Raw genomic sequence first — 13,461 nt, 5'->3', positions numbered from 1 at the left:
TTTACATTTCTCATAGGCTATTTTGTTTGCCAGATATTCCTCTTGCCTGTTCATTATTTAATATCCACTATGTGGAATTACTAAGCACAAAAATAAAAGTATCTCTTGTAGACATCTGGTAGAGCTAAGTGAACACTTCACAAAAGTGATACATCTATTTAATAGCTTTTATTCTCTTTGCTCAGAATTGTCTGTGAACATTYAGTTTTCTCAAAATGTATTATTTTTTCTATTTTTCTTAGCTACAGCTATACAGTGTAGCTTAAAATACAAGTAAATTATATTTATTTTGATTTATCTGCTTGACATTATTCTATTTGACTACTCAAAGCTAAACTAAAAAGGCGGATGATAGGAAGAGTAAGCAGGAAACAAATCAGTGCTTGAAGGTAAGAAAAATTTTTGTGACTTCATGATGCTAAGAAAATAATGGCTAGGCAATTACTACGGAAGATATTARGAACTGGAAATAAACATTAATTTTAGTGAACATCTACTTAAGGATAGGCTAACCAGCATGCAGATATCTGAGTTGGCAGGGCAAAAAATAGTATGTGTGAAGACAGCTCTACTAACCCTACAGGGGTTGCATGGTAATGTGGAATTCACGTAAATGCAGGGAAAACAAATGTCACAGAACAACTCATACCTCTGTGCCTTTTGCAGGAGCTAGGTAGCACTGAAGATTTGGCTGAGGTGTATAAATTAGACAACACAATGCACATAGCTTGGAAGAACACAGAAAAAATATGTTTTGTTTAAAAAAAGAAAAAGTCTTTTCCCCAAAGCTGAAGCTTAGAGAGCTAAAGACTCATTTACGAACTGTCTTAAAAGAAAAAAAGAAAGAAGAGGAAGGTGTTGCCAACAGCGAGACACCAGCAGGCAGACAGATCCTTTTCTTCCTGCTTATACTGTACTTTTGGATTAAGGCGCAGTCCTTCTGACGGGAACAGTTCGGAGTCTTTTAGTCAGCTGTTGACTGCAAAAGGGAAGCTTCCAAGTGGCAAATATGATCACACTTGTGTGGCAGATGTGGAAAARGGGGGGGAGTTGCAACTTAATGCAGTCTGAAAATGGTAGTTTTACCCAAAGAGAAGCAAAACCCATCATCTAACAAATGTACTCATAATGGGCTGCAGCGGGAGGTCCTTGTGAGTACAACAGTACTGGAGGATTGGCTGTCTCATAAATTATGAATTTTGGCTGGATCACAGTGCATAAATTTTACTGGAAAGGTAAAGAGATCAAAAGTGCAGCCTATCTCTGAACCCTGACAGAARTTATATTTAGAGCTACAAATAAATCTGAATTTGCCTTTGAATATTATTTAAGGTTACAAAGGTGACAAATGAACAGTAGTGTGAGGGTGCATCCTCATCACAAAATTTCATACTGAAGGTTTCTAAATCTAGGAATGCATTTCTCTAGTACAAACAGTCAGACTTCCTGTGTTAGTATACTACAGACAAACACAACCGAGAGGCAAAAGACAGTGTTCTTTAACTCCTACAGGTTGTATTATTTGTTAATTCCAATAGGAATGTAAATGAATTTACCAAATACATATGGACTGCTGTATTAGAGAACTTACAGGTCTTGGGAGCTGGAGGAAGAATATACGCCTTATAATGTCAGCAAAATAAATGTAAAGTCATAATGTCTTGAGAATCATTACATAGATGAGATTTCAGTGTAGTTAAGAATAAGTATATGGATTTTGAGCTTTCTTTGAAATATATAAATGATGATTAAATGTGAAATTGATTATAAACTCTAGTGAGACAGAGCTAGCTATTCATTTTTAAACCGATTAATGTAGGTTAGTATCGATGAAAGGCTTGATAGCACTAAATATAAAAAGATTATGGGTAAGTATACCATTTTACAAGCAGACAGCATCTGTCCGCATCAAAAAGCGTTCGTAGGTAGCCATTTTATCAACTTTTTCAATATACCAAATAACTGTTTAATTAGAAAATTTAAAAATGGAATAAATTGTGTCATTCCATATACAGAACATGTTTTTTAATCTTTGAAATAAAACTTGCTGCACAAGTTTTAGAAGCACAAATGTGACTAAAGAATCATAATCTTGAACAGCTGGACAGCAGCATACAGACTCTTCTTTAGTATATGAGAAACAACGAAGCAAATGGCACCTCTAGGTTTGTCTACTGAATTGTTGCTTGTAAAGTATAAAAGGCAGGAAAGGTAACCATATGTTGGGCAGTCCTGAAATGAATGAGAGGTCTCAGTGTGGGTCTACATCAGTCATGAGAATTGTCAGGATTTGCACTGACTGGAACCTTCACTGCAAATTTCAGCCTAAACAGCAGAGTTTGAAATTAGAGGGAATGGAACCACTTTGAATCGTAGAGGAAAGGCATACTATTTAAATTGTTCAGTGAAAACTGCTCTGCTGAGGACTATTTTGTGCCAATTTTGTGAACAAATTGAGAAAAATGGTCATTGGGGATAGCTGGTATCATGAAGACTGAAAGTCACTGCAAAATTAAAGCAAACAGGTTAAATCATTCTCTGGGTACCAAGTATAAATCAAATTGGATGCACCTCCACTGAGAAGAGATGCAGCACACATCTCATGCTTGTGTGTTACATGCTCTTAAATTTGCTGACTTAATGAAGAAGTGGTCTTCTAGGCTAAGACTCAGTTGTAAATCTGGAAGGATTAATATGCACATCTAATGGATATTATCACCAATATGACTGACTTGTTATGGCTAACTAAGAGTTCCTTAGCACTGCTACCTTTATTAACTGCATTTACTGCATTTACTGAATTTACTGATATTGAAGACCTCGCAGCTTTACAAAAGTGAGTCCTGAGAGAGCTTTTCTAAATTAAAAAAAAGACCTTTTGGCACTTCTAGCAAGATGTTTTTAAACAAAAAAATAAAAAAGTTTTGCATGTGTTCACTTTCCTTTATTTTTATCCTTTCCAGTGAAGTGGTATATTCAGAATACAATAATTAATAAATGAATAGTTTTAGTTTAGACTATCATTCTTTTACTGTTTAGAGGACATTAAATAAGTGTTTATGGTACAAAACTCAGGAGTAACGTCTATGYTTAGAACAATAAAAAAATACTAACTGTAAAGTTATTGCTTCATTTACTCTGAATCTCTTGGAGCCTCTAAAAGCCAATGAGATATCTTAAATTAAYATGAGTAGACAGGAGTCATAAACTTTTCAAAGCTCTGCTGACTTTGCAGTAGCTATCACAAATTACTGTACCTGATGATCTTATCGCTTAGCTTTTATGGATAATTTTATCTTTGGCTAAAGATGGAAATTAGTTTGTTTGATAATCAATTTCAAATTAAAACCTCTAATAATGGTTCAGTAAAGATCTGTCATTCCACTGCAAAAAGTAATTATTTGATTACCTTTTCCACTTAGTGGTCTGCATGTGTGAAAAGGAGTCTGAGAACACCCTATGTCATTATCAGAATAGTTTGTGTAACTTGATTTTTTTAAATGGATTTACTGATGTTTATCAGGCTTTGGATTGTGTTTTTGTTTTTAAATAACATTACTTTTTTTTCTTGTAAGTTACCTTAGAAGCCTTAACTGTGACTGACTTAATGCAATACTTGTTCTGAAGTAATAATATAATTTTAAAAAATAGAGGTGTTTGTCTTTTCATACACATTCAACTCGGCTTTCTGAATACTTCCAACAGAATCTTCCATCATACCATGTTTACTTACATTACACTGGCTTATATCAATTAATTCTCTAAATAATACCATCATATAATACTGAAAAGAAGCTGAAATAAAACTAAAAAGCAGATTTTGTGCATGAAAGCACAAATATATATTAGCCCAARTTTTCTAGAGAAGGCTTAGGATATAGTCCTTACAGTGAGTATATCTATGCAGGTAACTACCCATGCATTGAGAAACAAATGTTATGATTTTGTTGTAAGTAGAGCTTTACTTGGAGAGATAAGATCAGGAAGTTGTTTCTAGCTTGACTGTACTTTTATATAGTCTGCCTTGCCCAGCTATGAACGAACTGAATCATTCTATACTTAATCTTCAATGTAATTTCTTAGGAGAGTCGAACTGAAAGACGGGACAATGGACCTCCACTACGTAAATGACTTCTGTAAAGAATGTATTACTGGAAGCCAAGGTGAACTTTCAGTATAGGAAAAGAAGAGAAAGAAAGATTGAGCTATGTTTTATAAAAAATAAGTTATCAAAGAAAGGATCAAAAGTGATCACTAACGTTTTTAAAAAATCAGCTGACTAGTCTCCTAAATCCTGTGATTCTGTAAAACCAGAGATTTAGAGACAGTGGATGTCTCCAAAGARAGCCTTTATTATTGCAGCTGCTTTTTTGTTTTCTTCCACCTAAGAAAAAGAATTATAACTGTTGTACACATAAGAGTGCTTCAGGCCAAAAGTACCTGAACCTCCAGATTTTTATCTTCATCATCCACTTAATGAATTGTTCAGATAAGGCAAAATAGTGCATGCTAATGTACGTTTTTAGGTATTGTGCAAGTTTGGCACAAGTTAACAGGTGACAGTACTTCAGCCTCAAAATAAATCTCTGAGTTTCATCTCACTGTGCTTTTTCACTTCATCTAAACCCCTTCATGCGGCTGTTACYGGGGTTTGCTATGGAGAAGCACAAGAGCCTGTACTTGCTGAGGATACCGTCGGCAGCACCTGCAGCCTTCAGTGGCCTGAAGACTATACAAACAAAACTGTGTTGCCTGTAGTGGGCTGCAACATTAATGACAGGGACAACAATATAAAGAAAATAACCTTTTAAATGTTGAGAATATTAACAGAAAAAGCATGCAAAAGCATGGTATGGGTTAAAAGAAAGTACTGAATGTAGGAAGCTGGGGCAAGGAAACAAACATACCAGATGTAAAGAATGACTCCTGAGGACTTTTCTTATATATTCAGTTCTGTGCAGGTTCTTTATCTGAGCCCGTTCCTAGCGTTGAGTGCCTAGCGTAAGCCTGGCCAGCACGTTCAAATCCGTGAGGGAGCACACTCAGGCTCTCGGTCAGAAATCCTGTTTCTGCAAGGCCCTACGCAGGTCGAGAGCGGTCTGACAGCTACCCAAGCAGCGCGCGCGCAGATTGATGACTGCCTTGTCCAGTTTCTGGCCAGGGCCTAGCACAGCCCTGGGCAGCTGCTGGATGCCATCCAGTCAGCAGTTTCGCAGTCCGGGAAGCTGTGGGTAGCTGTGAAGAAGCACAAATCACAGCAGTCTATCCCAGGCCTGTATAATAACAGCCCATGGTCAAAAACCAGTCAAAGATAAAAGAAACCCAGGGACTTGGCAATGGTATTTAAACTGATGCCCAACAACAATGCTACTTGACTATACTACTGGTACATCCTGGGGGTCATAACATGGTATTTTATTCATTTTAATGAAGCATGGTTGTATTGTGTGTAGATATACTGTACAAAAAAATTAAAATATTGCAATATCTATTAGTTAATATTATTCCAACTGCTTATTTACTGTTGTTTCTTTGATGTAATTGCCCAAATTTTCAAAAGACGATGCATAACAGAACTAATCCATTTGTGATGACTGATGACATCAGGGGCTTGTTAATAAAAAACTTCAGCTGTTGGATTTGAACCCTTTTTCTTTCACCTGCATTTTGTGCAAGGTTCTTTTTACTCAAGGCTTCAGTGGGGAAAGAAAGAACCCGCCTTAACTAATATAAAGATGGATGCAACCTATATAGTTCTGCACACACYTTTCTTTTAATCTGCTCTATCATCACTGTACTGTCAGAATATATTTAATATCATGTAAATCCTGATCTACTTAGAGAATTAGATTAGTTCCATATCCAATGAATGATTTCAGTGTTTTGGAATAGTGAAGTCTTTATCTTGTAGAATTAAGTTGCTGGCCCAGCACACCATTAGCTTCAGGTTATTAATGCAAATTTAAGTACATTAGCACAGTATTTAATAAAATGGAGCCTAACCGACTACAAAATTCCTGGGACCTTGATCGAAAAAGCTATCAAATAAAAAAAGCCTGGTAGTCACTGGCAATGGCATAGGCTTAAGCTTCCATACTCCTATTCAGAAAATTAAGGATTATTACTTAACCAGTGCAGGTTTGGGCAAAGTTTGCGTTAGAAGCGCTGCGGGGGGAGGACGGTGGCCCTCGATTCCTGGCAGGCGCCAGAATGGCAAACAACTGGCTTTGCTTACGCAAGCTGCCGGGCACCCAGGTGTGGCCTCGCAAGCCCCCTTAAGTGAGGTGGCCAGAGAAGGTCCACAGGTGCAAAGATTTCTGTTGGAAAGAGGACTAAAATCCTTCACTCACTTCCATTTCCTGCCCCCCAACAGAGGGACTTCTGTGTTTCCAGGACAGCCTAGGGGCTCCTCTGAAGAACCAGAGAGAGGGCAGTGCTGCACAGAGAATATCAGTATGTGCGCAAAACGAGAGGCGACCAGGGGATGGGAATTAAACAAAGATGATTTAGGAATTGTAGTCTCCTAAATAAGTCTTCACCTTAATCGTTATTATTTTCTTGCCCRCTTAATAGGATAGCTTTTGGTGTGGGGAAGAAATCTTCCTGCACAAGGAAGATATAAATCATTGTTTTGAGCTGTGCAGTATGGCACAGCTTTGGTAGACAGGATTTCTAAATCTGAGTGTTTAAACAACAAAATAGAAGATGAAAAGATTTAGAACTACTATATGTGAGATTCACAGTGTATATTTGAAACAGGCTAGTAAGAAATGTGAAAATGTAAGTGTGAGTTATCAGGTAATATTCATGGTTTTCAGAATATTTTGTATCAGAATATTTTAAGTAAGTAAATAAGTGGGATACTCACAGACTCTGGATGTTTCTGTTCATGTGTAGCGTGCATCAGAAGGCAGCAGTGGGGAGAGCTCCTCTACAACCAAAGGTAGCTTTACAGAACCCAATATCTAATCCACATCTCCCTTTAATGCACATAAAATCTTGCTGGCAGTTAAAACTCACCCAACAATACTTCTTCTTATCAAACTAACTGAACTAAAAGAGGACATGAAATATGATAAAGCTGTGACTGCTGCAGGTAATGATGAATAGTTTAGATTTGACCCATGCCTTATCTTATAAACAAACAGACAGTTATTTTCCTTACTTATTCAGTTTAGGAAATAGACTCATTTTAGATAGTTGCTCAATTTGTCATTATTTTTTCTCAATTTTGTGTCAGGGATGGTTCTCTCAAATTGTGCTGTGCAGTCACTCTATATGATTACCTCTGAACTGAAGGAAGTTTTCTCAGCCAAACATGCACAGCCAAGACCCATGAGTGAAAAGATGATGAAAAAAGACTGCAAAAGCCTCATGTTGACCCCAGCATTGACAAGTTTGAGCCTGARGATTAATACTAAGAGAAAGAACTAAATTGAGTGTAGCCACAGTTGCAAACATTCCAGATAATCTTGAAAGGAAAGAAAGACCTAAAAACAAGTCTCTTGAGGCAAAAACGTTTTTGTCTTTCACTGCTTCAGGAGGCAGGGTAGGGACAGCAGAACTCATGGAAGGAGCAGCAGCCTGGTAACCTGTATTAGTGTAGGAGGCCCATTGTGGTGCTTTAAGCCTCTGACATTCCAGAAGATGTAAAAAGCATCATGAATATTGAATTTTTCAGCAACTGAAGAACTTTTTTACTCCCTTAAGATGCTACAGTAATATTGTACTCATTTAAATAGCAGCTCCCTAACAGCTGTGCTATCTGGAGTATGCTCTGTTAAAAGAGGCCTCATAACTTTTATGGTGATTTTGCATTCTCTGTCTCCTCTGTGACACAGCAGGGACTCAATAAAAGCAGTAGGTTTGATCAGAATACCGGGAGCATGTGAGGAATACAGTAAGAGAATAACTTGTGTACACAAAGATGCCTTGGACTGAGAAGTCAGTTTTGATGTCACATCTTAGAGAGCAGTCCTTTAATCACAGTTGGACAGATATAGCCAGAATGCTCTCTCCAAGAGGACATGAGCTTTCTGCTAATCAGGAGCTTGCAGTAGGATTCAGTAACACATATGGAAAGAGGAGATAATAGATACTTACTCCAACTATAATTGTTGTTCTTGGAGATRTTATATTTAGAATGGATTCCACAATCTGCTCCCCAGTTCATGAGGATGTGAATTTTAAGGGAAACCTAGAAGCTTTCTGGGATTTTACATCTTCACATCAAGCAGAAAACAGCACAGGATACTTTTGTGTCCATGACTAAGTTGTTATTCAGAAGTGTCCAAATTTGCCTAGATAAGGGTCAGAGGTCCTGGATGGTAGAAATGATATTAGCAGCAAGATTTTGAACCACTTACAGCTTTTCTAATGTTAATGGTGATAAATAATGTGAAACATAAGACAGCATATTTTTCAAGAGAGAAATGGGATACAAGAAACAGTTTGCAATATTTAAGGCAAACAAAATCATTTGCTATTAGGAGAAAGAAGTGATGCACCTGCAAACTTCATTCTTTATTTGAACAGTTAGTTACTGAAGGCACCTAAGTGTAGAGGAAACTGTAAATAGGTTTCAATATTTTTTTCCCCAAAGGCTTCCTGCATAATAAAGACCTGATGGCAGCAAATATCCTCTGAATAGTCTTGCATGGATAGATACAGTGATGTTTACAGGATGTCTTGATATTAAAATAAGGATAAAAATAGAGAGTAATAATAGCTACGTTTTGAAAAAAAAGCTTTTTTTAGCATGGAAAGTACACCTAAGCCAACATTTAATGCTTAAACTTTTATTTTTCTAATAGTTTTACATCAGGCATAACTGATGTAATGCCAGAAAAAGTGGCATTAAGATCTCCTAATGGAATGACTAATTCCATGGTACATTGAGTTCTTTACATTTTCTTTTTAAAAAATAACTTTAATGAAAAGACATTACAACTACAGTTACACCATTTCTGTAAGCATGAAGACAGTGTCTTAGTGTGAAGCAGATTCTGTTAAATCTGATCAAATCTGTGGCCAAGGCCACTCCAGCCAGAACTAAAAGGGAAAGAAACAAGGATGCTCTGTGGACAGCAATAATCGCAGATTATGACCATCTGTTCAAAGATACAGGAAGTCTTACAGTTTTAAGACATATGAAAAAATATCTTTTTGAAAGCTCATTTATGGCTTTGATCTTTTATGACAAATTCACTAGAACATTTTAAAGTGAACAGACATTCCAGTATGGTTTTTCAGGATGAATGCTTAATATTCATTTTATAACCACTTTCTTTCTGCAAAAGTTTATGCCACTTTCATTAGAGTAGAGGCTGTGAAAAATGGTATCGTTTAGGAAATATTTAAAGACCCAACTTTTCTTTTAAGGTACAGCAAATTATTGCACTGTATTATACCAGGTTTTTAAAACTGTAGTGTAAGTGTACAGACATAGAACACTGAAGGACTTACAAAACAAATTAAGGTAGTGTAACAGAATTTAACTTTCCTATGAAGACTGGATGTGTAAAAAACTCAGTCGGAGATAAAACCATGTTTTTCACAGTACAATACTGGCAAAACAGAGGAAACAGCTAGTCTTAGACCAGCCAGTAAATATATTTTATAAAAACTAATCTAATAGGTTTTTGAAAATAAATGATAAAACAAGGAATCCCAGAGCTCTTCAAAGGGGAAGACAGAATATTGCCTACTTTCAAAATATTCTTACTCTATGGATTTCACTGAAAGCTCCTCTTAAATCATTATTAAGATGACCAGACTGCAATAATTCTAGGAAAACAATGAGAACAATCCTAGACATATTATCAAAATACTGAGAAAAGACAAAAAGCAAAAATGGGTTGGATGCGCTGAGTTTGCTTTATCCTAAGCAAAATATTTATAGAGAAATAATTATTCATTATGTCAAAATGAAATACAGTAATATTTTTAATATGATATGTACATAAATAAATTTGCAAACAAGGGAGCGTTATAAACAGTAACTAAGTGCACTGTTTTCTGTCAGAGTGGAAATAGCCCTCTACAGTACGTCTATAATCTTCCAGTCAGTTGTTAAGAAATATATAATAGTACATGCTTCCAATTTGAAAACCAAATCATATCAAATCATTTAATAATGGAAACTGTACCTGCATCAAGCCCAAACTACTATCATTAAGGGTGCTTAAGCCTATTCTGAAGAGAAACTTGCATTTCTGAGCATGAAAACCTGTGCCTAAGCATGCAGAGCACACATTTTAGAGTAGTGCTGTGGAAGTGTTAGCTTTAGAGTGCTTTTCTCCTCATTTATCTTGAGAATAAGGCTGCTGGCTAAAGGTCTGGAGCAGTCCCTGCCTCTTCCTGCTCACAGGTCAGTCTTTTTTGTCTTCTGTGAACGGTTTTAATCTGACATTTGAATCTGAGTAAATCACACCAAGAAAAGAGGTGGGAATTTTTCAGAGACCCCTCTCTGGAACAAACCCTTCAGTACTTTCAAATCACAGCACAATCTGCGATAGATATTTTATATTTTTTCATACGGTTTAATTTCATTTCTAATGCAAGATGGCACCATTCATACCTCTATGGATAAATTCAAGCCTGATTCTTATAYGATGTGATGCATTCTTCTGGACAGCTGTAGTTCACCATACTTCACAACCTGTTTTTAGATTTCAGTGTGAAGAATCAAAGGTCTGAAGGCTGCAAAATTCACCTCAGCTCTGAGGAGCCAAATTTACTGAACAGGCTCACTGTCCTGACCCCTGGCTTACCTGAGTTCAGCTTTAGCCTGTTTTCCTTCCTCCATATATATGTTTTAGCTAGGTATTATGCAAATTAAGAGATAGTCTCCCACCTGTACCTAACTGGCAGCTCTGCCAGTTAGTATGCTGTATAGGATACTATAGGCTATAGTGTAGTAGGCTGTAGTATAGGCTCCTCCTACAAGTAACCTCTCCGCTCATAGCAACACAGAGCATCCACGTGGGTTTCCACTGTTTATGAGTGTCTGTATTTATTTGTTTCTTCCTGTTGTCAATCTAGTAAGCAACAAGCTCTTAAATTTGGTACTGACTAAACTTGCTACAGTTTCCATGCTGTCAGTCTCTTCCTTTCCGCCCGCCCCACCATGCCAATCCCCATTGACCGTTGACTTTCACAAGGCCAGGAAATCCATGAGAAAGTCCTTGTAATTTCTACGAGGTTATGAATTTCAGCCGAGCTGAAGAATACAGTATCTTGGAAAGAGCTATGCGGTTTGTTTACTCTGCTTCAAAATATTCAGAAATTTGGGACTGAATCAGCCCTCTAATTGAAGCAAGCTGTATGTATTCCAGTATTAAAATAGAAATATTTTTTATTTTATCTATAAACAGGGTGCTAGTATTATGTTTAAGATACTAACTAGAGAAATCCTTCAGTCCCTCCACTGATTTTTAACTTACAGTTCTCGTTAATGCATTATTTCTGGAAATAATTCTGACAATAGCTGTTAAAAAGAATTGTATTGCTAATTATTTTCAAAACATGTATCAGCAATTCCAGAAGTTTTTTTAGTTATAGAACTTCTAGCATGAGTAAGTTATTGATGAATAATGTATAAATGTAGAGAAAATGTCATTTATGGTAGGGAATGCTTATTTAATTTTGTCCTCAATGAAAAATTTATGTAATTTTTAACATTTTCCCCCAGAACTTCAGTACTTTTTGGAATCTTAATCTTTGTTCTGGTGAAAAAGAATACATACTGTTTATGTAATATTTAAATTAATTTTTAACTGAGTACAGGAACAACACATGAAGAGATCCTGTTGCAATTCTGGAATAACTCCATTAAGTGAATTGGATGATCCAGCATGACTGTTACCAGAATTTGGCACTTGTACTTTCGTGAACATGAATGTAACGAGGTATTTCAACGAACGTGTGAATTTAAAAACAACATTGTTAAACATACTCATTAAGATTCATAATGCGGGGTTGACTTACACTTTTAACTAGAGGATAATGCTATAAAATGTAAACAGTTAACTAAAACACTTGAATACTTYACAAGGTTAATATTTGCATGTTTCTCCTCCTGCAAAGCAGCTTGATATCTAGAAGTATACTGCTCCAGAAATGCTCCCTAGGACCCCATGGGGAAATCCTTACTCCAAGGGTAACATTGCCTCATCATTTATCTTCCCTTGCAGATCGCAAGAGCTACCTTGTTTCTCCTGGTCATTTCACCCTTCTAGTGACCATCTTTTGTTCTAGCTATCCTATGCATTTGACTCCAAAGAGCAGACTTTACTCTGAACCTGCTGGTGCTTTACCAGATTTAATTTACCAGATTCTTTGTTCATCATCCAAGGAAGTGCATGAGGGACTGTGCAATATTTAGACAAATTCTTGTAATAAGAATGAGTTAATATGAGTTAATATGAGCATTCCAGGAGAGCTAAGAAAGCACAGTATCTTTGTTTAAAAGTGCCTATATTATAAAAACATAAATGCTCTACAAGCCAACAAATATGCCAGATATGATGCATCTTTCAAACTCTTCACTGCCAGAAGTACATTTTAAAACCAGCCAAGTTTAAGGGTCTTTTTTTGTTATTTCTGAAAGCACAAAGAGTTGGAAAAGTTCTGTGCATCTTTTTTGAAGGCATACAAACTACAAATCATAAAATGTTTTATTTATGATTATTTGATTAAACTAATGCACTGCTACTGTCATCGCTTTCAAGCACTCTATAAGATCTGGACTCTAGCAAGGATGATTTATTGGTAAGAAGGAAATTAGTAGATTTAGGCATTGGTATTTTATTTTCAGCCATATTCTTTTTAGAATAAAAAAACAGGCTGTCTGATATCAAAAGCAATGTACAGCTTACTGCTCACAGGGCTGGAATGACATCTGAAGAGCCCCAGCAACCAGTTCCTTTCAACCTCCAGCAGCTCATTTCCCTCTCCCGTTTCAAGAACACAAAGCCAAATTCTTTCTTCCATGTAATTTTTCTGAATCCGTTTGTATTGCTCTATGCTAAGATGAACTTAGTACTATGTTTCTTCCCCTTCTCTCACATATATAATTATTTGTTGGGCAGATTCTCTCCCATATTACATCAGTACTTGCCTGCTGACCTGAGTTACGGGGGTGCTGATTCCTCTTGCCCAAGTGAAAGAGAATTAGGAACTTTATAATATTATGTTGGAAATAAATGTTTGATTAGTGTAAACCGAGTCGCTCTTTATGCCAGATGTCAGATGTTTTCTGAAGTCATCCTGACTTAACATGCTGACATCTCAACTTGTGAAAGTGGGAGCCCTTACTCCATAGTTCAAATAGTCAATGTTTTTTTTCCTGTTCGCTTCCAGACAGAGCAAGATTACTGCCTGGCTGATACAACACTGTTGCTCCATGGCTGCTTTAGTGCAAGTTATCCATGGGCAGCTGCTAAAAAGGGTGACTGCACC

At 36.6% G+C, this 13,461-nt stretch overlaps 1 protein-coding gene across 7 annotated transcripts in view; it reads left to right on the top strand.

Moving 5' to 3' along the window:
- The window catches only part of B3GALT1 (beta-1,3-galactosyltransferase 1), a 195,447-nt gene that overhangs the window by 49,857 nt on the left and 132,129 nt on the right, over positions 1–13,461 (top strand). The window lies entirely within an intron of this gene.

This window comes from Rhea americana, unplaced genomic scaffold, assembly GCF_003343005.1.
Source record: "Rhea americana isolate MKP2758 unplaced genomic scaffold, rheAme1 scaffold_12, whole genome shotgun sequence".
Classification (NCBI taxonomy): Eukaryota; Metazoa; Chordata; class Aves; order Rheiformes; family Rheidae; genus Rhea; species Rhea americana.
The sequence above is the reverse complement of the archived record's forward strand: the minus strand, read 5'-3'. Positions and strand labels throughout refer to the sequence as shown.